The sequence below is a fragment of the Myotis daubentonii genome, chromosome 17 (genome assembly GCF_963259705.1).
Source record: "Myotis daubentonii chromosome 17, mMyoDau2.1, whole genome shotgun sequence".
NCBI classification, from domain to species: domain Eukaryota; kingdom Metazoa; phylum Chordata; class Mammalia; order Chiroptera; family Vespertilionidae; genus Myotis; species Myotis daubentonii.
Genome location: NC_081856.1, coordinates 16,815,580 through 16,843,501, shown reverse-complemented (window position 1 = coordinate 16,843,501; position 27,922 = coordinate 16,815,580). Strand labels below are relative to the sequence as shown.

Here is a 27,922-nt window from a genome sequence, read left to right as displayed (position 1 = left end):
CAATTCCAACAATTTTTAAAAACTTAGTGTAATATTATGTAAGCCATAAAATGAAAGAAATGTGAGATAAACACCTAAAGATTATATGTAATTGCTATATTCCAATGCAAAATAAAGACTTCGATTTTTTCAGTTATAAAGGTCATTACTAAATTCTTCTACAAGACAATTTTTAAGTTTGTGACATTCCTGGATATAATTTTTCTTATTCTCTCCATGTGTCCTTTGTAATCATCATTTGCAAACTTGATTTCTTAAATACAGATCTTTACCATCTTAAATTCCTTTAAAAATTTCCCTAAGTAAATAAAACAAGAGATTTCTAGTATACTACACTTGTCCTTATAGGAAAACTTTATTCGTACCACTAATTAAATAAGCAATCAAGGCTTATTCCTAAAGCAGGGATTGGGAAAACAATCTTGACAATATTCAAGATCATGTTACCCACTATTAATTTCTATGAATAAAAATACACTTTTCACATTAAATGTTTTCTAGTCTAAAACATAACTTCTAATTTGTATTTCCCTGGTATTAAACTAGATAGCCTACTAAAATAACTGAAATTAAAAAGAGAAAAAAATAATAGGTCTGATAATATCAACTTGATGAAGATGCAGAGCAATCAACTCCCTCCCCACGCCCCCACCCCGCCCCATATACTGCTGATGGTAGTGTCAACTTGTACAAATACTTGAAAAACTAATTGGTAGTACCTACTAAAGCTCAATATGCACTATTCCCAAGGCCCAAAAATTTCAATCTTGGTTATATGTCCAAGAGAAGTAAACGCTAAAAATGCATAAAACTAAAAAAACACGTATAAGAGTGCTCATAGCTTAGAGCATTGTCCCAATATGCCAAGGTTGTGGGTTTGATCTCCCATCAGGGCACATACAAGAAGCAACCAATGAATGCATAAACAAGTAGAATAACAAATCAATGTTTCTCTCTCAAATCAATAAATTTTATTAAAAAGAATGTTCATAGCATCTTTACTCACAGTAGACAAAACTGGAAATGACCCAAATGTCCATCAACAAAATTAATATACAATATTTAATATACTCATACCATGGGATACTACACAGCAATGAAAAAGAAAAATCTAACATTATACAACACAGATAGAGCCTACAGAGGTAATGCTGGGCAAAAGAAGCCTGACACCGAAGAGTACATTCTGTATGATTCAATTTTTATAAAGTTCAAGAACAGGCAATATTAATCAAGGGGGGATAGAGAGATCTATCAATGGCGATCAAGAATAGTGGTTATCTTTGGGGATCACAGAAGAAAGTCTTCTAGGGTGCTGAAAATTTTCTATGTGTTGATTTGGGCAGCATTTACAAAGGTGTACATATTCACACACATAAAAACTCATCTGAGTCATATTTCATCTTACTGGCTTCCTGACCTTCAGTAAATTATTTAAACTCTAAACCTGACTTGTTTCCTCCATAGGATGGGAATAATAAAACAGTCCTAGCTGGTTTGGTTCAGTGAATAGAGCATCGGCCTGCGGACTGAAGGGTCCCAGGTTTGATTCCAGTCAAGGGCACATGCCTGGGTTGCTGGCTCTATCCCCAGGAGGGGGCATGCAGGAGGCAGCCAATCAATGATTCACTTTCATCATTGATGTTTCTATCTCTCCCTCTCCCTTTCTCTCTAAATCAATTACATATATATATATATATTTAAAAAGATTATAAAACATTAAAGAATGGTAATTTATATTATCTGGTTTGCATGGTGAAAGAATTTATGAATGCTAATAGCTGACAGTCATAGAAAAAAATCAAACACAATAAATTAAATTTGGAAAAGCCTGATGCCATACAATAAAAAAGCAAAAAGCTGAACACAATAAAAATTCATGTTGTCACAAGAAAAGGATAAGTTATATGTATGTAATCTTACTAGTAAAAGGCATAAATGTATACAATATACTTAAGGAAGATTTCCAGTTGAAGTCCTTACATAAATAAAAGCAATTCTAACACCTCAGGGTTGATTATCTTCAATTTTCTAGGAAAGGCAGTTATGCAAAGCAACTAGATAAGAAATTAATATAGTACTTTTCCCCTCCTAAGTAAAAACTCTCAATTAGCTAATTTCTTTTAAAGCCTTTCATACTGTTTTTACTTAAAAAAAGAAAACCAGCATAGAAAATAGTTCTAACACTAAGGAGGAATTCTTTACATCCCGAATTGCCCACAGCAGTATAGCTTTTAATTATAAAAAGCACACTCCGCCTTTAAATTATAGCTTCAGCATAGGTATTAGATTTTTAACATGTTATTTCCTGAACTTTCCCTTATAATAATGGTCAAAAGTAAAATTATGACATAAATTATTTCTGTGTATAGAATCAACATAAAGCTTTCTTACTAAAACAAAAATAGAATCTAACTTTTACTGACCAATGTAATGCCAGAATGCTAAAGTAAGATTCTTAAAATAACCTAAGTAATCACAAAAGATCATTTCAATCTTTGAGTTTTAGCTATAGCTTGTACAGATCTTTGAATTTATTCTAATTCAAAATTCTAGCTTCCTCAAATTTAAATGCTACTTAAAACTTTAACTTGAAAAACTACTACAACTGTATAAACTACATATAGATGTTTTCCTTTATAATAGTTCTCTTCAGTTCACTAGGAAAATGTATAGCTAAAAGTAACTGAGATACTCTTTCCTTAAGCTAAAAATTACTTCTATGTATTAACTTGTATCAATTTTTTAAAGCAATATACTTTGATGTAATTTTTATGTCTACTTTTTCTTTTCTGGCATTAAACCACCACATACTAAACCAAAAGTAAAAATCAAACGTTACCCAAGTTCATTTTAAGCAAAACTTTGTCTTTAAATGCTTACATTGAATTTTCTATAGTAAAATCTCATATTCAGTGAGGCAACAATCAAACATAATATGAAAAAAATCATTATGATGTTCAGCAAAGACAGTAGGAAAAACTGCATTTTCACACACAGACACAAATGACAGTTTTAACAATAAGCCATGTCTTACATCATGACATGAGCAAGAGACACTGACAAGTTTAGAATGTAATGTTCCCTTAAGGTCAACAGGATCTACGTTTATACTCACGTTACATGAATCCCTTTATAAGGTTTCAAAAACAATACTTATGAAAAGCATTCACTATGTGATGATGGAAGCCATTTTAAGAGGTATAAATTGGCTATTTTACTAAAAACACAAGTATACAGTAAGCAGTAACTGGAATTAGAAGGAGCTGGGAATTAAGCCAACACAACTGCTGGTAGCTAAAACTGGACAGACACTCCAGTTTTTTTCAATCTCTAACAATTAAAAAAATTTTTAAAAGCTAGTCAATTTTCTTCCGTGAAATAACACAACTACATTTGTGTTTGAGCAGAGAAGATCTGTGCCAAGTTCAGTCTACTGTGAATTTAAATGGCTAGATTTGTAAGCAGGTTTGAAACTATGCCTAATAAGTAAAAAGAAAACCACCTACTTACAGTATATTACAACATGATTCTGAGTCTATCTCAAAAATGCTGGTCTGACTGAAAGTTCTTCCCAATTCTATATTTAAAAAATGAATCTTTTTTAGTGACAGTTGACAGAAAGTTCTGCCAAAATCCCCTCTATCTTCGTCATAAGTTTTGTTGTTGTTTGGGGAGGAGGACGAGAGGTTTTGTTTTGTTTTGTTTTTTAAAGAAAGCTTACAATGAATATTACAGTATATGATATAAGAAGTTAACAGCAAATTGATGCTTGTATTTTCTCCCATTTGAAATAATTCACAAGTGGCTGATGCTTGCTTTGGTGTTCGGAATCCTCTCTGTCTATTTAGTCTTTAAAGATCAAACTCCAAGAGTCCATAGTTCCGAGAAACATGCTTTACAGGAGTTGGGATGTGGTTGCTTAATACAGAGTGGAGCGAAAAGCACTGAAATCATCACATTTTGGAGATGGGGCATAAATTATTTTTATTCATAGATCCAGTGCCTATATTTTAAGTTATTATCTCAAGTCATCAAAGAAGGCCTGAAAGGTAAACATTACTTTCATTTTGCTAAGAAAAGAAGAAAAATAAATAATTTACCTAGGTTCTCACTGCTAATGGCAAAGCACGAATTAAAACCTAAGGTCTCATATCCAAATGCCATTTTCTTTTCACTCTAGCTTTATCCACTTCAATATGTGGTTGCAGCAATAAGGGCTGGTGGGACCAGTCTTCTCCAACTTGCAGGACATGATCAGAGACTAGACCTTTCATTTATTAGCTGACTTGATTGAACTAAAACTCAAAACCAAATTGAATCAAGTGAGGAATAAGTAATCAGAAACGTTCACTATTATCCCCATGCGTATCTCAGGGTACTGGTGGCTCCCTGCCATTGGAGTCCCCAGACCCTCCTGGGGCTAGTGTGAGGCAGTACACACCGCTCTGTCCTCGGTAAGGCCTGAGAGGTGAAGCTTCTTGCTCAGTAACAGCAATCATTTGCCTTCTCCCAGTCCACAGGGAATAACATGCTCAGTTTAGATTCTCTTTCACACATGACCAGACAATGTGACTATGCAGCAAAAAGCTTACACAGCCTTCCAAACTTTCACAGCACGTTTCCTAAAGGGTTTGCAGTTCACCAATGTGCGAAGGCACGGAGGTTTGAGAACCACTGGTCTAGACAACTCTGAGGACACAGCCAACAACGCCAGGTCATTGATGGTATCCGGCATCTGCACTTGTCCCTTCGGTGGTCCTGAGAGCCACCTCGGCCCCTCCATCAGCTGGCTCAAGCCAAGGTTCTTCACCCAGGCCATTTCACGACAACACATCCCTGCCTGACCAATATGGCATTCCTCTTTTCTAAGAGGGGGGAATACTGGTCAGTTACACTGTGCTGCAATAAATGGTTTGCACATAAACATACTTATTAATTGCGAATTTCATGTCTGTCTTCCTTTCACCATTTACTCTACTTCATATCAATCTTCTCCTCTTTTTGTTTCTGCTGCTACTCCCCTAGTCCAGGTCTTCATAATTTTACCATTCAATAACCTTTTAACTAACTAGTCTCTTGTCTATACAATCCATTCTATACAAACTAATCTCTAAGACAGCTTTCATGTCAAACTCTGCTCAGGCCCTTTCAATGGCTCGCTCTATGCTGTGAGCTGAACCAAATTTTTTTACATTTGTTTTATTTTTTTTATTTATTGTCTGAACCAATCTTTAACACCTGTGCCAAATGTTTAAGGCCTAATTTGTATCCTCTCTATTTCTTTATCCAACCTTATTTCCTATTCAGATGAACACCAAAGAACCAATGCTATGCTATACATTACATTCCTGTGACTTGTTTATTTTTATAACTGGAAGTTTGTGCCTTCATCCCCTTCACCTTTTTCATTCCGTCCCTCCACCCCTCCCCTTTTCTCTTAAAGTTTAAAACTTGCAAATACTTTTTTGTGTTTTTCCTAATGTTTATACCAATTCAAATAAAATTGCTTTCATTATCAGACATTTTTATGCTTAATACTGCATTATCATTACTTTGAAGGAAACCCAAATAAATTGGCTTTTCAGATTTACATCTACAAATATATTTTTTATGTGATCATCCTAATACGAAGCTAATGTGATTGCCAAAGATTCTCATGTGCTGAATTACTGCCCACTTTCTAACATCCTGGAATGAATTAGATGCTGCAAGTGGCCAGAACACACAGTAGGATACTAATACATTATTATTTTACTCTAGTTGTTTTTTTTTAACAATATAGATTTTTCTGTAATGCACAACTTACCTAAACACATGTACACATATGTACCTTACATAGTTTAAAATACCTTCTAAAATATTTTTTAACTAAGCAGCAAAATTTATGTAAGATAGATTCCCTACACAATGTATTTGCTATTTAACATGCACAAAATATAAGTAATATTGCTAAATAAAGTACATGAAGATAGTATTTCAGAAATAACAGCCAATAAGCCAATAACCATTAACTTATATTCTATTTCACTGCAGGCACTAAGCAGAAAAGATAAATATTTAATATCCTCCTATGGTCAATAAATTTGAATTACTTCAGCAGTCACTGCAAATACATTTAAATGCGTTAAAAGAAATGCCTATACTTATAACCCCATAGGTTAGTAAACAATTTTCAAGGGACAAAGTCACTAGTAGAATTGAAGTTCATTCAATGCCTCAGATCAAAGATTCCTTTAAAATTTAGGATTTTGTAAATGAAATCAGTGCAAAATTCCTACTTATACCCTTCCTGGTCCTTAGGTTTCATTCTGCCATACTAGGCATATTTCCTAGAATGTCAAAAATGACCAAAACAATGAGTGCATACCACTACTATCTCAAAGGGGATCCAAAAATTCAACTAATCAGTGCTTTAACACTGGCGCATTAAAATGGGTGAGCAATGTAAAACTCTGAGCACAAAGAGCTCTGTCCTCTCTTTCATTATAAACTAGACTAGAGGCCCAGTGCACAAATTCGTGCACAGGTGGGGTCTGTCCAGCCTGCCCCAATTGGGCCCATTGGGCCAGGCCGACAGGGGTGAGGGGGGGGGGGGCATGAGCAGTAGGCTGGCTGGCCCTGCCCCCGATCAGGGTGTTGGGGGTTGATAGGGGGGCCAGGCAGGCGGGGGAGCCCAATAGGGGCCTGAATCAGGCTGGTTGGCTGCCATAGTGCGCATCATAGCCACTGGTCATTCTGGTTGTTCCGCCATTCTGGTTGCTGGGCTTTTATATATGTATATAGATGTGTCTTATTTTAACCTATTATTCTAATTCAGGATTAAGAAAAAGTGACAGAGAAGACATTCAACATGAGTTCGAGATCAAATCATCTTCCTAGAAAAATGTGTTTTAATAATTCATTTTAGTTTGACTGTTTGGGACCTGGGACACTCTCTCATATGAACACTGTTATATATGGTATTAGGTGGCCTCAGACTAGCAACAAAGTCTTTTTAAACCCATTATTCTGTTTGTATAGTACTAGAGCAGTGATTTACATCTCATGGCACACATGAATTACTAAAATTCTGTAGCACACCAAAAAATATATTTTTTGCCAATTTGGCAATCTACACTAATAAAAGACAAAGATGCTAATTGACCATACCTTCGCTACACCCATCAGCCAATCAGAAGAGTATGCAAATTAACCCAACCAAAGTGGCCGTTAAATTTGCATACTGCAGGTGGGGCGAGACAGCCCAATCCGCCACCCGCCCGCTGCCATCCGGGCCTCCCAGGAGGGCCTGCTCCCGGGTCGCCATGGCGATCTGTGAGCAGGAAAGCACAGCCCATAGGCAGCCCCCAGTAGGCAGCACCCAGCAGGGCCAGCTCCTGGGTCACGGTGATGATCCGAGAGCAGGAAAGTGCAGCCCGCAGGCAGCACCCAGCAGGGCCTGCCCCTGGGTCTCCGTGGCAATCTATGAGCAGGAAAGCACGGCCTGCAGGCAGCGCCCCACCCTGGCCACAGCTCAAGGGAGAGAACAACACGCAGTGGAGGCCAGAAGCCTGAGAGATCAATACAGAGGGGCGCCTGCTCCAAGCCTCCACGGTGTGGCTGGGGGCAGGCCCCCAACAGACACAGACACACACACACACACATACACACACACACACACACACACACGGCAACTGCTCTGAGCCTCCTACGCAGCTGGGGGCAGGCCCCCAGCAGGGACACACACACTCACACACAGGGTGACTGCTCTGAGCCTCCAATGTGGCTGGGGGCAGGCCCCCAACGGGGACACACACACACACACACACACACACACACACACACACACACGGGACGCCTGCTCCGAGCCTCTGCTGCCAGACTGTGACCATCAGTAGGACATCCACTGAGGGCTCCCGGACTGAGAGGGGGGCAGGCTGGGCTGAGGGAACCACACCCCCCAGTGCATGAATTTCGTGCACCGGGCCTCTAGTAATAGGTTATAATTTTGATTGGTTTACAAAAAATAATAACAGTAATTACCTACCCTTTTGCTCCAAAGTGACTTTGGAGCAAAGATTTCTGATACCAAGAATTAACCAATCAGACACAACCTTATTATGCAACATGATAGCTAAAATGCAACTCTATCATATGACCTACATATTTATGGTTCAAGACACGGCATTCACACTAGATGGCTATTGCTATGTTGGCTGTTGTCAATGTTCTGTTTGACAATCTAAGGGAAAAGAGGTCAGCGCCCCTGACTAAATAGTCAGGCATTGCATGTTTTAAAAATTCTTTCGGCACACCGGTTCAAAATCGCTGTACTAGAGTCTAGTCTTTACAGTTCTGCAAAAGCTAACCAGCTTGAGTGAAACCATTTTACTGAGAACACTCAGAATCCCCAGCAGGGGTGTCAGGAACTCCCTCCCCTCCTTGCCTCAGAGGACATGCCCCCTCCCCATCCCTCCTGGACAGGAACAGGGCAGTACTGTGTCTGCCACTGAGTGCAGCAGGGGTTCCCAGAGGGCCAGCGGTGAGGCAGCCTGGGATGTGGGAAATGTCCTACGAAAGACGGTGGGGCAGAAGAAGTGGGGAGGGTTAAGAGTGGAAGAAGACCAGGAAGTGGACTGGAAATTTGAGGGAGGAACCAAGCTTGAGAGAAGACAGGCACGGGTAAGGAACAGTGAGTGCAGCAGAGCCAGCCAGTGAGTCATTCTCAACCAAGGGCCAGCCTGCAGCCTTTCAACTCACCACCTCACCCGCTCCCTCTGCCCAGAATTTCACTCCTCTCCTGGCCAGCTACAAAACAGAACCTAGCCTCTCTGATGTTTCCATTAACAACAAACCCTCTAGCTGTCTAAGGAGTTTTACTGCTAATAACAACTGCGGTTAAATGGGCCCTCTTATGCATTGATAAATGGTGACTCTTTCATGGAGGAAAATGGGACTGGAGCAAGCTGTGGAGTGGAGGACAGACAGGCAGGGACAAAGTGGGACTAAGGTGAGGAAAAGCTCCCAGAGGGAAGACAGAACAAGGGCAAGAGCTCCCTAACTGTAGTAAGTCTTGCAAAACAAAGCAAGATTATATAAATCAAGGCCTCTCTTAACAAAAGTTCCACCAGTCAAAAGACAAAACATAATTCTAAATAATATTATAAACACTTTAACTGACTTAAGACGACGGTTAATTTATTTAATGTAAATGTGTCTCAAGTGGAGGAGTTAATGTTAACATACTCTTTCCAACTGCTGATGACAAAGCTGCAGTTTTGTAGTAAATTACAGTGGCCACGATAACCCAGGAGGAATTTACCGTCCAAGTTCTCCAATCACACCTGGAAACATTTAAGCCTGTCATGCCATGTATGTTAATAGTTAGGAAGCAGGGACTATAGATTAACCACATCTGAAAAGTTAAATTATCATTTCATACAACTCCAAAGGATCACAAATAATGCAATATGGTCCCCGGGGTAAAAGGCATGTGTGACATATGGGAACTCAGGGACAAAGAATCACTCCCAAGACGGTCACAGGCAGAGTTTTCAAAGACTTTGTAAACGTGCCATGCATAGTTTATAAATTTCTCCTCTGCTCAGAACTTGTCTTCAAATTTAGAAATTAATTTTTCAGCCAGATAAAATATCAAAGCACTTTTTAAAGAATCATGCTTAATGTAACTTTTTTTCCCAGAGGGCAAACAGCACATGTACCAACTACTGCTCCAATGTGTGCTATCTGCTCTTTCTGAGGGTAACAGGGGGCTAACAAAAGCCACTAAGCCCCAAAACAATTAGCAGCAGTGTGACAGCAACTAAACCTTGACTTACAGGATCACATATAATGCTTGGACCCATTACATGTACCTTGGAAAATCCTACTATAATGATGATTCCCTCATAAGTTAGATTTGCTTTAGCTGTAAACTCCAAAATGCAGCACCAGCATTAATTCCCTCTCACAAAAATCTCAGTACCAACTTTGTTTGCCTAGTGTTTTCTCCAAATCATACTTTTTTTTTTTTTACTATTATTATTCAGGACTTGATATAGATCTACTCTAGCACCCTCAAAATTTTTCAATAATTGAAGCATTAAGAGTCCAGGTGACTTGCCTACGGTCAAACAGGGCTAACAGGTAGAGCGAAAAGTGACTTCAAGTTCGGGCCAGCTAGCAGGGCAGAGCTGAAGCTAGATGGCAGGGACCCAGGGCCCACAGCCATCGGCTTCTCCCACACAAACTGCAACTCCACCATCCCCACGACTCTTGTCCAGACACAAAGAGCAGCAGTGCTGGCGGTGCTGGCATGAAATGACATTGGCACCTTTACTATGGGGATCCAAATCTAGGGTATTATGTATACTCTCCTCTAGTCAAGAAATAATCAACTGTGCTCAGTTATGTGGTTTCTTGTGATATTTCAAAATGTATAGAAATCTACACAAAGACTCCTAACTATGTGTTTAATAATAAAATGGTTTCTTGTGATATTTCAAAATGTATAGAAATCTACTCAAAGACTCCTAACTATAACTGTTTAATAATAAAATGTTTAATCAGGAATAGAGCCTCTTCACCTGCGTCTCCTTCTTCAAAGCTGCAAAGACCCTGCTTTCCTGGCCCTCCCGCCGGCCAGGCCACCACACTGGCCATTCTGACCTGTTCGATGACTTGGAAATAACTGTGTCCAGCCACTGGGTATAAGTATCAAAGTGCTTGCTAAACATTCATTACTTCTCTTAACACCCCTAATTACAGAGATAAGCCAACTGAGACTCAGATGAAGGCCTGTGCTGCACCAAGCACAATACTTTTACACTGCTAAAGCTTAAAAATCTGATTATTGCCCTAGCTGGTTTGGCTCAGTAGATAGAGCGTCGGCCTGCAGACTGAAGGGTCCCAGGTTCGATTCCGGTCAAGGGCACATGCCCAGGTTGCGGGCTTGATCTCCTGTAGGGGACATGCGGGAGGCAGCCAATCAATGATTCCCTCTCATCATTGATGTTTCTATCGCTCTTTCCCTCTCCCTTCCTCTCTGAAATCAATAAAGACATATTTTTTTAAAAAATCTGTTTATTGTTGAAATGACTATCAACCTGAATGTGAGCTGCCTTTTCCCTTTAAAAAGCTAAACATTGTCATAAGAAAAATTTTTTTACAAAATAAGAAAGTTTGTTTATCATCTATGTCTGTGTTCAAAGGCCTACTGGACTAGAAGCTACAAGCAGGCAGCTTCTGGGTCTGCATCATTCACACTGGTTGCCAGTCCAGGGCCCAGGTCATGTTAGAACTTAACAAATATGTGGAAGGCGAGGAGGTGGGAAGGAGTGAAAGCTACAGAACCAACACTGGGTGAGCAAGTCCACCCATCTCTGTCCTCAAGATGTTAGGTTAGTGTAATTCCTATGTACATCTGCCCACTGTATTCCCAACTCTTTTATCACGATGGAATTTCTTAAGTTAAATTTGCTGACAAGTTAATGGGCAGCTTAATCGTGATATTTCAACCACAAAAGCATGATTTTAATATTTGCCCATACCATCCCTGTAAAATATATTGGCAGGTTCACATTAAATTGGCCTAATAAAGATGGTTTTCTTTAATCACCATTTTAAAAATCACCTTCATTCTACAGATTAAGGGACAAAGTTAGTGGGATTTACTTCTTACATTTATAAGTCCATACTGAATTCACATTCAATAATTTTTATCTTAAAATTTACCATGAGTTGTTGAACTCTTATTTAAACAGTCGAGGGAGGGAGAGGAGGAGGGAGGACCTAGCCCGGCCAAGGCAGGAATCCATCAGTGTCCATGTGATGCCTCCAGAAGCCCTTCAAGCAGAATCTTGATTTCACCACAGAGGCAGCACCCACCACTCCAGGAATACGACTCGTGCTTGCAGCCACATCTCCGGAAGGGCTAAGTTTAGTGCTTCTTCACTGTTGACTCGCATTGGAGTAAACTTCTTAGGAAGAGAGTGTAAGAAGTTTCACTAGAGGAAACTATCAACATCTGTAACCATTTATTTTTTTAAAATATGTTTTTATTGATTTCAGAGAGGAAGGGAGAGGGAAAGATAGAAACATCAATGATGAGAGAGAATCACTGATTGGCTGCCTCCAGCATGCCCCCTACTGGGGATTGAACCCATAACCTGGGAATGTGACCTGACAGGAATTGAACCTTGACCTCCCGGGTCATAGGTTGATGCTCAACCTGAGCCATGCCGGTCAGGCACAACTGTAACCATTAAATTCTTTGCTTGTTTTTTCACTTAATTACTTTCTATCAGTATTTCCTGACTATGCTAAATGCTGACAGAAAAAGCTAAGAAACAGTGCCTACCTACTAGGAGTTTATCATCTCTTTACTACAAGGTATTAGGTGAGCACACAAAGGGTGATAATACTAAGTGAGATTAAGTGCCTTAGAAAGAACAAGAAAAGCATTCTGCGGGTTACTAAACCCAGCAAAGACTGTAAGGGACTGCCCTTGACAAGCTTCCTCTCGCAGGCAGACATGAGGGAAGGGTATGCCTCATGGGTATGGGTCACAGTTGAGCAAAAACTGAAGAAAGCAGAGTAGACAGAACTCGAGCTGGAATACAGGACAGGGAAGGTGGTAAGGGAGTGACGAGACAGGAACATTTGGGCACTACTGGGGAAGACTGGGGCAGCTAAGGAGTTTGCCCCTATTGTGAAGGCTGTGGGAAGAACAAGTAATTGGAGGCCTTTAAAGAGCAGTCTGGTCTGATTACCATGCTTGAACAAGTTAAATCTTATTTCGGTGTGAAGATAAGCTGGACGCCGTCATCAAGGCAGGGAGCTGGCCACAAAGACCTGAGGCCTGCGTACAAGTGTGACGGAGGGAATGAAAGGGCTGCCCTGTGCACATGTGAAGGTAGGCTGCACAGAGCCTGCAGGCAGGCACACACAGAGGGGAAGAGAGAGGAGTCAAGGAGGAAAACTGGTTTGGGTGGAGGGAAATAAGAAGTTTCACTTTGGTTGTGTTACCTGGAGAAAATGTCAAGCAAGCAGTTTAGAGCTTAGAAGAAAGGTCAGGTTAGGGTCACAAATTCGTAAGCTATATAAAAAAGGTGATGGCAAAAGCGTGCGTTGGATAAGATCACTAATAAAAAAGAGCATAGGAAAGAGGAAAAGTGATTTGAGAATGCCTACCTGCGGGGGATGGGAGGGTAGAAAACCAGCAATAGACACACAGTATTGGCCAGAGACAGAAGAATTAAACTCATGCTCAGTTCAGTTCAACAGAAGGTAATCGGGGTGGGGGTGGGGGTGGGGGGTGTTAGGGAGTTATATGTGAGCATTACACTGGAGGTAATATGATGACTAAACATTAAAGCCCCTACTTTAAAAACGTGATGTCAAGAAAATCAAGCAAAAAACCAGTTGCAAAAAGAACTCAGGAATCCAGACATAATTATAGCTACTTTAATAATAATAATAAAAGAATGCTATGAACAACTATATGTCTATACGTTTTGCAAGCAATGAGTAATATTCTAAAAAAATATACATTATCAAAATAGCCTCAAGAATAAACTAAAAGCCTGTAATAGCTATTCATATGAATTTCTACCTCAGATCCCCTAACAGAGAAAATACTGGTAAGCAAAACTGTGACCCATATCATTAGAAGCAAACTAGAAGAAAAAGAAAACAATGATCAGCAAACGAGAAACTGAAGGGGCTGTCCTTCACCTGATGAAAGGCATCAGGAGGCCCATTCTACTGCACTCTGGGTGGCCTCTGGTCTCCCCAGTTCTAACAGGAAAAGTGACCACGTGTGCAGTTGGACTAGCCTTCCACTAACCCTGCACTCCATCTAACACTAAGGAGCAACTTCATTTTTCAAGTGGAAAAAATAAATTCTCGATATCTCAGATGTTCTTTAATATTATTCTGTTATGTATATATCATCTGTGAATCTAATTTTTACAAATTTTTCAATCTATATCCCATCTTGTGGTACTAATTTCCACAAATTAACTCTCTATAAGAGAGCTTTTTAATTTATCATAAAGCTGACTCCTATAAAATTCCTAGAAGGCTTCTTGCCCTAACCTCAATTCTAGCATGATGGAATTTGAGGAATTTATCGAAGACATTATTTTAATAACCTCACTACATCCTCCCCCTTTGTATCAATAGCTCTAAGGAACAAGTATTTATAGTATACTGCTGTATGTCCAGACACTTCATTATTTTTATTTAACAGAACAACATACAGCATTTATCTCTTGGGTGTGTGTACAGCCTAGTTCTGTACAATGGCAAAGATAACATGCTATTTCCACCTTTCCAAAAAATGCCAAGCATATTATTGAACTTAGCACAAAATCTAGAGAACCATCTAGAACAGCTTACAGATTCTTATCCTGATTTCAACTGGAGTCAGGATTCCTCGCTTAATAAATGGGATCCATATGAGTCTTCCCTAAATGGACCACTGCGCACTGTCCCAGGGCAGTGCATTCGGTCTTTTGCTCACTCACTGTCTGCAGTTAGGTTTTGTCTTGGAGCATTTCACTACCCAAAACAGCTCCAAGTGCACTGTGTACACCTTCCTTTACAAGTAACTCTTTGATTGGACTTGGCCCACTTAATTCCTAATTTATATCTTCCATATTATACTTTTGTAACTGGGCGTTTGATTTTTTTAAAAAAGAAAACTGTCTTCTATAATTCTGCCTTGTTTTAATTTTCCAAAAGGTGATGAAGAATTTCTACCCATGTATGTGATCCAATCAATCTTATACTTCATACTTTTTGCAGGATACTCAAAACAGTGTTTTAAAATAAACATTCCTATTCGATTATGCTTGTATAATCTTTTCATTATTTTAATAAATGTTTATTAGGCATTTACTATATTCCAGGCAAAGTGCTTGGTGTTTATAAGTAATAATTCTCTTAATCATGAGGTAGTATTCTTCTCCTTTTAAGTGAGAAGTTGAAGCTCAGAGTGCTGGGAAAAATTGCTCAATGTCCCAAAGTTCATATGTGGCAACAGTCAAAACTGGAACCCAGGTCTGACTCTAAAAAGTAGGCTCTTCCCATCATACACACTGCCACAAAACTACATGACCCATAGTCCCCACACCCAAGAAGGTCACAGGCATGTAACAAAAAAACCCCCAACATGTCATGTAAGTTCTATCAATTTCCCTAACACCATTTTGTATTTTAAAACTTTGCTAAAATTATTCTGGGGTTATTCCTCTATAAAATTACTAAATTATATTTTGTGCAATTAAGCATTTATTAACTGCTTGTTACCTTGAATGCGCTCTGTACTGTGCTAGTGCTCATAGTGACAATGAAGAATAGATAAATACATTTTACCTCATGAACCAACCCACACAGGAACTGAAACCAAAGTTTCATGGAAAAGTATTTACTGTTACTACATGTGATATACTTTCATCTGTTATGTTTTTCATAATGCTGGTCATGACCCGCTAAAATAATACTACAACCCACTTATAGGTCATGCCACCCAATCTGCAAACTCTATCCTGCAAAATAGGTTAATCAGACGAAATCTTCCCTTTTGCTTCTGGTTTCAATCTGGCCATCCTATCTAATAAAGAGGTAATATGCAAATTAACCCTCACACCCTCACAAGATGGCTGCCTATGACCAGGCTGGCAGGGGGGTTAGTGAGGGACGACCAAACAACTGAACAAGCAGGCTGCATGGGGCAACCAGGACAGCAGGGGGGTTAGTGAGGGACCACCAAACGACTGAACAAGCAGGCTGCGTGAGGCAACCAGGTGGGCAGAGGGGGGCAGTTGGGGGCAACCAGGCCTGCAGTGGGAGCAGTAAGAGGCAACCAGGCTGGCGGGGGTTGGGGGGAGGAGTTAGGGGTGACGGGGCCAGCAGGGGGCGGGCAGTTGGGGGCGATTAGGCTGGCGGAGGGGGCAGTGAGGGGCAACTAGGCCAGCGGGAGTGAGGGCAGTTGGAAACGACCAGGCCGGCTGGGGGGCAGTTGGGGGCAACCAGACCGACGGGGGTGGGGGAGCCGTAAGGGGTGACCAGGCCAGCAGGGAGGCAGTTAGGAACGACCAGGCCAGCAGGGAGGGGGCAGTTGGGGGCAACCAGGCCGGCTGCAGGGGGCAGTTAGGGGCAATCAGGCCGGCACACAGAGGCAGTGAGGGGCGATCAGGTCGGCAGCGGGGGGCAGTTAGGGGCAACCAGGCAGGTGAGCAATTAGGAGCAGCAGTCTAGGATTATGAGAGGGTGTCCAACTGCCGGTTATCTCCCGAGGAGTCCCGGATTACAGAGGGTGCAGGCTGGGCTGAGGGGATTCCCCCCCCCACACACACACACACAAATTTTATGCACTGGGCCACTAGTCCTTTATAAATGAAGTGTTTATGACAGTTAACACCTGTAAGGGCTTATTTTGCTACTATGTTTGGTAATGTTATAATAGGTAATTCAAACTACCCTATAATTATTTTTTTCATCTTACCACCTTTTTAATTTTTTGTTTTATCTGAGATAGACAAAGAAACATTCATTTGTTGTTCCACTTACTTATGTATTCATTGGTTGCTTTTTGTATGTGCCCTGACTGGGGATCGAACTCACAACCTTGGGGTATATGGACAATGCTCTCACCAAGTGAACTAACCAGCCAGGCTTTATCCTACCCTTTAATATGTCCTCATATTTAATGATGCACTACTTTTGAGAGCTTCAAATTTTCCTACTTTGAAAACGTTAAGTTGTTAGAGACAAACAGTATACGTAAAGTAAAACTGTACTTAAATTTTTTTTTAAAAAATTAACTATAGCAATGAGCATATAGTCTTATCACAGTGACAGTCTATTACCATTAAAGAAACCATGTTTAAGAAAACCAACTGAGAGAAACCAAGATGGCGGCATAGGTTAACACCGGAGATTCCTGCCTCGAACAACCACTTCAAAAAACAACTAAAGACGGAACGGACATCATCCAGAACCACAGGAAGGCTGGCTGAGTGGAAATTCTACAACTAGGAGGAAAGAGAATATCATACCCAGACTCAGAGGAGGCGCAGTGCTGAAGTGAAATACTCAGGTGCGGAGTGCGTGCGCGGAGCGGGCTGGCGGCAGAGGGCGCGGTTCTTGTTTTCAATTGGGAGGGAGTTTCAGACTCTGAGCTCCAGATCCGGCCGAGTCTCTAGGGACCCAGACTCAAATGGGAGAAGCGGGACTGTCTGGCTTCGGTTGGAACTCGAAGGCAGCTTTCTCTCCGAGGTGTGCAGCGGTTGCTGGGACTCTGTGAGGCAGAGCCCCTGGGGACGGAACTGAGAGCAGCCATAATTGCTCGCTCTGGCCCGCCCTGTAGATCCCCTGGGACCCGCCCCGCCCAAACTCTGCGCAGAGCCATTTGCCAGATAGCCTCAGGCAAAGGCTAGATTAGCACCGCCCTAGAGATCCAGCACAGAAGCTCTCCCACTGCAGACACAGCAGACTCTCATTGCCAGTTAGCCTGGAGGTCAAATCACCCCATCAACAATCAAGGCTTAACTACAACAAGACTGCACACAAAGACCACTAGGGGGTGTACCAAGAAAGCATAAAAAATGTGGAGACAAAGAAACAGGACAAAACTGTCAATGGAGGATATTGAGTTCAGAACCACACTTTTAAGGTCTCTTAACTATCTAGAAGCTGCCGATAAATGTAGTGAGATCCTCAAGAAAACTAATGAGACCCTCGATGTTATGATAAAGAACCAACTAGAAATTAAGCATACATGGACTGAAATAACGAATACTATACCGACTCCCAACAGCAGACCAGAGGAGCGCAAGAACCAAGGCAAAGATTTGAAATGCGAAGAAGCAAAAAACACCCAACCAGAAAAGCAAAATGAAAAAGGAATCCGAAAATACCAAGATAGTGTAAGGAGCCTCTGGGACAGCTTCAAGCGTACCAACATCAGAATTATAGGGGTGCCAGAAGATGAGAGAGAGCAAGATATTGAAAACCTATTTGAAGAAATAATGACAGAAAACTTCCCCCACCTGGTGAAAGAAATAGACTTACAGGTCCAGGAAGCACAGAGAACCCCAAACAAAAGGAATCCAAAGAGGACCACACCAAGACACATCATAATTAAAATGCCAAGAGCAAAAGACAAAGAGAGAATCTTAAAAGCAGCAAGAGAAAGAAACCCAGTTACCTACAAGGGAATACCCATACGACTGTCAGCTGATTTCTCAACAGAAACTTTGCAGGCCAGAAGGGAATGGCAAGAAATATTCAAAGTGATGAATACCAAGAACCTACAACCAAGATTACTTTATCCAGCAAAGCTATCATTCAGAACGGAAGGTCAGATAAAGAGCTTCACAGATAAGGAAAAGCTAAAGGAGTTCATCACCACCAAACCAGTATTATATGAAATGCTGAAAGGTATCCTTTAAGAAGAGGAAGAAGAAGAAAAAGGTAAAGATACAAATTATGAACAACAAACATGCATCTATCAACAAGTGAATCTAAGAATCAAGTGAATAAATAATCTGGTGATCATAATAGAATCAGGGACATAGAAAGGGAATGGACTGACTATTCTTGGGGGGGAAAGGGGTGTGGGAGATGCAGGAAGAGACTGGACAAAAAATCGTGCACCTATGGATGAGGACAGTGGGTGGGGAGTGAGGGCGGAGGGTGGGGCAGGAATTGGGAGGAGGGGAGTTATGAGGGGAAAAAAGAGGAACAAATGTAATAATCTGAACAATAAAGATTTAATTTTAAAAAAGAAAAATAAATAAAACATGACCACTTTAGACAAAAAAAAAAAAAAAGAAAAAATAGAAAAGAAAACCAACTGACTTGTGTTTGAAGAAACTTAAACCATCTTTAAATACTGCATGTAGATAAGGCAACCTTTTCTGAAAAAAAATGTTTAAAGCTGGTAAATCTTTTTTAGCATAATAAATGGAAGAGACCTCAGGGGTAAAAAATAAATGATGATACACACATTTCAAAAATGAAAACACACACACACTAAAGGTTTAAAGAGTTCAGTAATCTGGCCAAGGTCATAAAGGTCCTCATGGTAGAGCTTGGACTAGGACCTGGTTGCTTATTAGCAGGGTCTCTTTCCATTCTGCACAGTGTCCACCTCACGGAAATCACCACCAGCAATCACAGTGGCCTACCTTAGTAATCTCCCTTATCGAAAACTCTAGATTATGGTCTGACCTATGCAATTGATGTATACTTGACTAGGTAACCTTGTACATTGTCCTCTAATTGGTTCTTGTGTACTTTGAGTAAGAGCTTTAGATATGCCTTATAAATAAAATGACCCTTATAAACTATTAAACATGGTAAATATAATTTAGCCATACAACTACTTGAAAACCAGTTTCATTTTTAATCTCCTCAATTACACACAATGCCTGCCAAGACCTTAGCTCTGGATTCCATCATGTTGCTGTAACCAGCAAAAGAGAACCATTTCTCCTCTTAAAAAAGGAATCGCTCTCTTTATTTGCACAATCTACCCTTTCCCAAGGGTATGACAAAGGTTTCAGTTGTAATTTCAAATTCATTACAGAGCATCACAAATAATATGAAAACATGTGTGATTTTCATTTTGTCTTAGATTCTCGGGGCAATGTTTTTTTAAGTAGAAATGATTTAAATAGTTAATTTTTTTAAAAAATTAACCATGTGACATTTTCAAATACCAAATCAGAATATTTTTTTAAAAATTAACCATGTGATATTTTCAAATACCAAATCATAAATCTGATTTAACTTACTAACTATTTATTTTTATGTTTTGTTGCTATGGCTTTAAGTTATCGTAAAGGCTAGAAAGAACAAAATTCATATTCAACTACAAATGAATTAGAAGCCTGGGCCTTCCCATACAGATTCTCCCAGAGGTAGTTATAGGAGGTAACTCAGAGATGACCTGTGCATTGCTCTTCTTTATAGATAAACAGTGGCAAATATACTCCTGAAAAGACATGCTTTGTAAACATGTGGTCTAGCACAGAATAACTGTATTTAAAAGTACAGGAATCTGAAATATATTTAAAAATGGGACACAGCCCTATACTAACAGTTCAGGGACTGAGAACATCTGGCCTCCATCTTTGATGAAATTTAACAATATATTCCTAAACTTCAATTACAAAACCTCTTCACCATGGCATCTTCCAGAAAAATATTGCAATTTCTTAGATAAAAATAGAGTTTAATATTAATCATAATTAAAACAAGCATCTACTTAATGCTAAGGAAGTCTATGAAAAACATGTTTGCCTAATAGCAATCTTTTAAAATAACAGAACTTTACCTAAGCAAGATTGGAAAAAGACATTTATTCTTCATGTAGCACAGATTTTGAAAATGAAGTTAATGGTTTATTATTCTCAGATATTTCAACAGTTCCAATCTAACAAATTTATTTATGGGAAAAATTAGGCTGATCAAAGCCTACTGTAATTAAAGGTGTTTGGCACAGATGTTGGTCCTCAAATGTTTGCTTTGTCAGCTGTCTAATCCACATTGACATCACGGTAATTAGCACACTGTCTATAATATTTTAAATGCAAATTCAGCAAAATTAAGCTATTATATATTGGGAAATGAACACTGATCAAGCTATGAAACATACTTGTATCTCTATTACTATAAGATGTCAACCATATGGGTGGCACATGTCTATATTCCGTATGAAGAACATGCAAGAAAATTCAAAGCCAAAGACAGACTGTGCTGACCTAAGCTAATAAAAACACACAAACACCCACCTAAAGGGGAACAGATTCTGATGCTTCAACAAAGAATCAAAGAGTTTTCAAGCCTGTCTCTCTCCACTTCATACAGATATTCATCCTTTCATTTATTTGTTTTGACATTTACTTTGAGTCTCTACTTTATGGCAAACACTGTTCTAGGCACTACAGACAGAAGGAAGAATAAAATGAAAAAGAAGAAAACTATCCTCATCAAACTTACATTCGATAAAAGATGCAAACAGGTTTCTTGTCACATAATAATTCCGAAATACTGCCTGAAACCATAGGCTGAAAATGTGTCCAAGACCACATCCATAGTAGGAGATTTTAAAATTCCACCAAAAAGCTATGAGTCATTAGCAATATCTGTTATGGGCATGATAAACAGTGAAAGACAGACTGTGAACTTGGATTTGCCATCCTCATTATAAGGAATGTTTTCTCATCCTCCTTCCTACTTATATACCACATAAAAGTTAATCTAATAATACTAAGTTTTTCAAAGTGCGGACTTCTGTTACTGAGTGGGACTGAATGGTTATATCCACTTCAGTAGAGGCAGAGGAATACTATTATTTAAATGAAACTATTTCTAAAAAAGCTCAGTGTTTTCACACTTCTCTAACTAAACATACAACAATCATTGTGACCTGTCTTCTTAGAATTTAGAAAAATTATGGTAGAGATTATTTTATAGCCCTTGTCTCTCTTCTAAAAAGTTGATCTTTTTCCTCCCAATAAATGTTCATGTAGCAAGCAAAAGCAAAAACATTAAACTAATCATTCTTACAGCAGCATAGGAACCGAAAAACTGCCCTAACAGCTGTACTCCTACAAAACAAAACAAAACAAAACAAAACAAAACAAAACAAAACAAAACAAAACAAAACACCAATGTCATAGAAACTATGTTCTAATGACTGAAAATGCAAAAAGGGGAAAAGCTAAAAATTTTCATATACCACGTATTTCAATACTAAAGTTGTGTTTAATAATTATAAGTACATAGCTTTGTTCCTAAGAGCAAGTAGTTCACAATTTCCTGTTGATTAATTAACCCTTTAAAACAAGCCAAAGTCCCTATAAAAAGCAAAGTGATTTGACTATGTGACAAACTGATATAAAAACCAACAGCATGTCCTCACAACAAAAGATACACACAGACTAAAAAGTAAAGGCATGGAAAAGATATTTTATGCAATTGGGAATTTTTAAAAAGCTGGGGTAGCAATACTTAAATCTGACAAAATAAACTTTAAAACCAAGGCCACAGTAAGAGACAAAGAAGGACACTACATAATGATAAAAGGAGCAATCCAACAAGAGGAAATAACCCTTGTAAACATTTATGCACCCAACACAGGAGCACCTAAATATGTAAAGTAAATCTTGATAGACATAAAGGTAGAGAGTAACAGTAAAATAGTCATAGTAGGAGATTTCAATACCACACTGACATCAATAGATAGATCTTCCAGATAGAAAATCAACAAGTAAACAGTGGCCTAGAATGACATATTTAGATGAGATGGATTTAATTGCTATCTTCAGAAACACTAATTCAAAAGAATATATGTACCCTAAATTCACTGTGGTGTTTTTTACAATAACTAAGATTTGGAAACAGCCCAAGTGCCCATTAGTGGATGAGTGGATAAAAAAAACTGTGGTAGATTTACACAATGGAATGCTACTCGGTCATAAAAAAAAGAAAAGAAGAAGAAGAAGAAAATCTTACCTTTTGTGACAGCATGAATGGGCTTGGAGAGTATTATGCCAAGTGAAATAAGCCAGTCAGAGAAAGATAAGTACCATATGATTTCACTTACATATGGAATCTAATGAACAAAATAAAATAACAGTTGTGCGTTGATCTTGGAACCTGGCAGAAGGGACATTCAAAATAAATTTTGAAGGATAGAATTTAATATCCAAATTAATGCGGGAGAAGTAGATTTTAAGCACAGGGAACTCATGAGCAAGCAGTTATTAAACTGCTTCATATGTGGGTAGTAGGGAAAACAAAGAAAAATTATATTGGGGAAAGCATATATAATAACTAAAAGAATACATTACAAAACAGTGAAGTATAGGAAGAGAACAAAGAAAATATGACTATGATCCAGATTTAGTGATATTTCCTGTTTTGTGAAAACAATTAGCCTTTTTAGTCATGCTATCAAATAGTGGATGGTTAATTGAAGTAACAAATGTGAAAATTCCTCAAAAAGCTGGCAAGGCATCATAGAAATATGAAAGGTGAAGTTATTTCTCCTATGCTGTTGATTTTCTCTTCTTTTAAAAAAAATTATATCTAGTTAACATTTATTGAGTGCTTATTATACACAGGACACTATTCCAAGTTCTTTAAATATATAATCTCATTTAATTCTCTTGATGATTCCATTGTACAGATAACTATTTTATAGGCAAGAAGTTAAGGCACTTGTCAGAAACTATACAATAGGCAAACAATGCTGGGATGAAGGAAAATGTATGGAGTGATGAAACTTCTGTGAATTTGAGTCAGGACCAGATCGTGAATAATGCAAAGGATATAATTAGAGTGCAGAAAGGGTGCATTTACTAAGTGACTACTGTTTACCAGGCATATACCTGATCTCATCAAATCTTTACAACTCCCATATTTCATAAAAATTATTAGTCACACTCTTACCAACAAAGCTCAGACATATTTTTATTCTCACTAAATCATGCTAGTAAGTGGCAAAAAAGAAAAAAAGCATGTCTCCTTAGCATATTCTCTATCTACTATACCTTTTCCCACTCTTTCTTGCCTAATTCTATAGTCCCCCTCTCTCCCAGTTCCATCTTTGCTATGCCTCTTTCTCTTCCTAGACAAAACTTTATTTTATTGGAATCCTTTAGGAAAGCGAAATGAATACAAAAACTTTATAATATAGATGCTGAAATTATCCCTACTCTGAATTAACTGTAAACCTGCAGTTAATTTATTTTTTATTAGTACTATACCTGCATCCTACACTACATAAACTAATCTATATAACATGATCAAGCAAATATTAGTGCTCTTTAATGACTCCAAAATCAATGTCAATGAATAAATCATACAACCTAAATAAAATACCAGTAAATAGCCAGGGAAATAAAAAATGTTGAGTTGTCTCTTTTAGGCAAATGTTTAGTTTTTAGATAAATTAGTTATCTGAGAATTTAACACATATTTTTCTAGTACATTTTAGTGAAAATTCCCTATTTATACTTTCATATCCCCTTTCAAGTTACTGAAGTACCAAGACAAAACAACACATAAATTAAATGCTGTCCTACAAATCTTAACTATGAATTTAATTAGCAGTACAAACAGAACCCTTATATTTAAAGGATAGTTAATTACAGAACATGAGACTAAAAGAGGTCACTGGAAGGTTTTATGTTCATGTTATTCATCCCACCAAGAGGGTTCCCTGCAATATGATGCTTAAAAGCTAGGATTAACACAGAACTGTTCACTTCAACATGATCAAAGAGTGGGAATATCTCTGCTATTAAAAATGTTATTTTAAAAATACTGATTCTAATACGCATTTAGCCAAACATATCACTTATATAGCAAAACTACCTTTTTAAAGAAAGGACAAATCTAAAAAAACAATTTTTTAAGACATTTAAAATTCTATGCGCAAAGCCACTCTTGTTAATAACTGCATTGTTAGCCGAAACCGGTTTGGCTCAGTGGATAGAGCGTAGGCCTGCGGACTGAAAGGTCCCGGGTTCGATTCCGGTCAAGGGCATGTACCTGGGTTGCGGGCACATCTCCAGTAGGGGGTGTGCAGGAGTCAGCTGGTCGATGTTTCTCTCTCATCGATGTTTCTGACTCTTCTATCTCTCTCCCTTCCTCTCTGTAAAAAATCAATAAAATACATTTTTTAAAAAAAATAACTGCATTGTTAAATAAAATGATCCTGATCCTAATCTCTTATCAGTATTTAACAATAGCTTCTGCATAACAAAACTGTCTCTACAGAGCATGCATTTACAATGAAAACCTTAACTATCTGAGAAATGATTGATTAGAAAAAAATGTTTACAAAATTCTAATTCATTTTAAATGGCTATATACATTTTAGCTCTTCAATGAGGAAAAATTAGAACCTTTTTATGTATACTAACTCCTGTCATTGATTAAAAAACAAATACAATATGCTATTGTCTTCAGCTTTCCCTGAAAATCTACTTTTACAGACTAGCCTAGCCCGGCCAGCATGGCTCAGTGGTTGAGCATTGACCTATGAACCAGGAAGTCTCCGTTCAATTCCTGGTCAGGGCACCTGCCTGGGTTGTGGGCTTGATCTCCCGTAGGGGGTGTGCAGGAGGCAGCCAATCAATGATTCTCTCTCATCATTGATGTTTCTATCTCTCTCTCCCTTCCTTTCTAGCATCCATCAATAAATAAAAATAGCCCTAACTGGTTTGGCTCAGTGGGTAGAGTGTCGGCCTGCAGACTGAAGGGTCCCAGGTTCGATTCCAGTCGAGGGCATGTACCTTGGTTGTGGGCACATCCCCAGTAGGGGGTGTGCAGGAGGCAGCTGATCAATGTTTCTAACTCTTTATCCGTCTCCCTTCCTCTGTAAAAAATCAATAAAATCTATTTTTTTTAAATAAAATAAAATAAATATATATATTTTTTTAAAAATCCCAGCCTATTCCATTAATACAGAAATCTGAAATCATCCAATTATGTGTAAATACATTTCTAAATACCCACCATCTGCAAATGGACTATTAATACTTACGAAGTTCAACCATTTATCTAAATGGACTAAATCTTTTAACTCTGCTCAGAGGAATTTTAACAGTGAAGTAGGGGTTAACTGTAATCAGAAACCAAGCCCTCCTTAGGAAGGATCAAGAGGAAATGGTAACTTCTGGAAAATCCCAAATATTTTAAACTCGGGAACATATCCAGTTTTGACAAGCTATATGGCCATGGCATAAGTGCTTCCATCTTCAGTAGCTGTTCAAACAAGCAATCCTTTACAAGTTTGACAGAGAACAGAATTCGTTTCCCCTATCCAGCTGCACTATTTCAAAGTCCCTTAAACATAAGTGTGACAAGATTGATTTTTTCAGAGCATAGGTATTTATTGTATTGTCCTAAAGGACCTAATTTTAAAATAAATAAGTGTGTGTGGGTTGGGTAGGGGGGGAATGAAGAGAGGAAGGGTAAAGTCAAAAAAGAAAATAGGATAATGAAAACCATACATCTACATTAATACACATGGCATATTTAGATGCTCCTTTTTTAAAGCTTTTTCTTTCTTTTTTTTTTTTTTTTTGGTGTAGTATTAATATCCAAATCAATGCTTAGGAACAATCCATCAAATAACAATTGATAAATAAAAACACTAACCACACTCTAGGAGTATTTACAAATCAACATATCTGAAAAAAGACTTCTAACCAGAATATATAAAGAACTCTCAAAACTCAACACTAAGAAAACAAACCAATTTTTTAAAACAGGCAAAAAATTTTAACAGGATCTTGATCAAAGAATATAAACAAATGGTAAATAAGCTCATGAAAGCCGGCTCAACATCATTACTCATCAGGCGAATGCAAACCCAAATCACAACTAGATACACCACACCCACCCATGAGAGTAGAAGAAAAAAACTGACAACACCAAATGCTGAGAAGGATACAGAACCAACTGGTATTCTCATGCATCGATGCAAAAGGGTACAAACACTTTAGAAAATGGTTTGGTTTCTTATAAAGTTTAACAAATTAAGTTTCAAAGTAAATAAGTTAAACCTACCTCCCAACTCAGCAAGCCCACTCCTGGATATTTATGAGAAATGAAAATTTATGTTCATACATTCTGTAGCCAAAAGTTTGCCCTAACCGGTTTGGCTCAGTGGATAGAGCGTCGGCCTGGGGACCGGAAGGTCACAGGTTCGATTCCGGCCAAGGGCATGTACCTTGGTTGCGGGAACATCCCCGGTAGGAGGTGTGCAGGAGGCAGCTGATCGATGTTTCTAACTCTCTATCCCTTCTCCCTTCCTCTCTGTAAAAAATCAATAAAATATATATATATTTTTAAAAGTTTATAACAGCTTTCTTCAAAATTGCCAGAACCTCATAAACAACCAAAACGTCATCTGGTGAATGGTTAAATAAACTGTGGTACAACTATACTATGCAATAAAAAGGAATGAAACAGTGATAACACACCGCCAGGCTCACAAGGCTGTGTGATTCCAAAACCAAAACAACTACAATAAAAAACAAGGCTGTGTGATTCCATATACATGACAATCTAGAAAAGACAAAATAACAGAAACAGATTAGTGCTTATGAGGGGCTAAGAATGATGGTTGGGATTGACTGAAATGAAGCACAGTAAAATTTAGGGGGGGGGGGGTAATAAAACTGTTCTATAAACAGTGGCTACATGACCACTATTTGTCTGTATACATTTGATTGTATACGTTTGTCAAAACACACAGAACCACACATTTTAAAAATAGATTATGGTGCATGTTAATTAAGGTGAAGAAAATGCTGGCCATCATCAGGGGTGTACTGGGAAAAGAATACCCTATTATAAAACTGTTTTTTTGCCCATCACTTGTATATATGCAGTACTGCTGGGTACAACAATGAGAAAACATAAATAAAGAAGACTAAAAAAATGGCACAAAAATGGTAACGGGCAGGGAGGGGGTGTTGCTACATGGTACTCAATCCAGACAAAAAGGCTTGAACGTAGATGTGACTAAAGTTATTACCAGGAAAAATACAAATGGAAAGAACATTATCCTATTTGCCAATCCTATCACATTAGATGAAAAGGTTATCAGTTATTGCTTAAAACTTTCGATTTTTACAAACTGAGAGCAAGCTTACAAATCTCATTTTTCACATAGTACACAGAAAGTGAAGGGGGGGGACAGTATAAGCAAAAACCATAAAATACTTGGGAAATATGTTTTTAATCAACTTTAATTTGAACATAACAGCAATTTTGACTTTTTAAGGAAAATTGTAGTAAATTTTTTGGAGAGAAAATGTGGCAGATTGGAAACTGCAAAAAACTTAACAGTTCAGGGACCTTGGAGAATTAAATCAGATGACACATACTTAAGTCCATAAATGGT

At 38.5% G+C, this 27,922-nt stretch overlaps 1 protein-coding gene across 12 annotated transcripts in view; it reads right to left on the bottom strand.

Moving 5' to 3' along the window:
• Positions 1–27,922, bottom strand: part of NCOA2 (nuclear receptor coactivator 2) — a 273,087-nt gene that overhangs the window by 197,592 nt on the left and 47,573 nt on the right. The gene's annotated exons all lie outside the window — the stretch shown is intronic.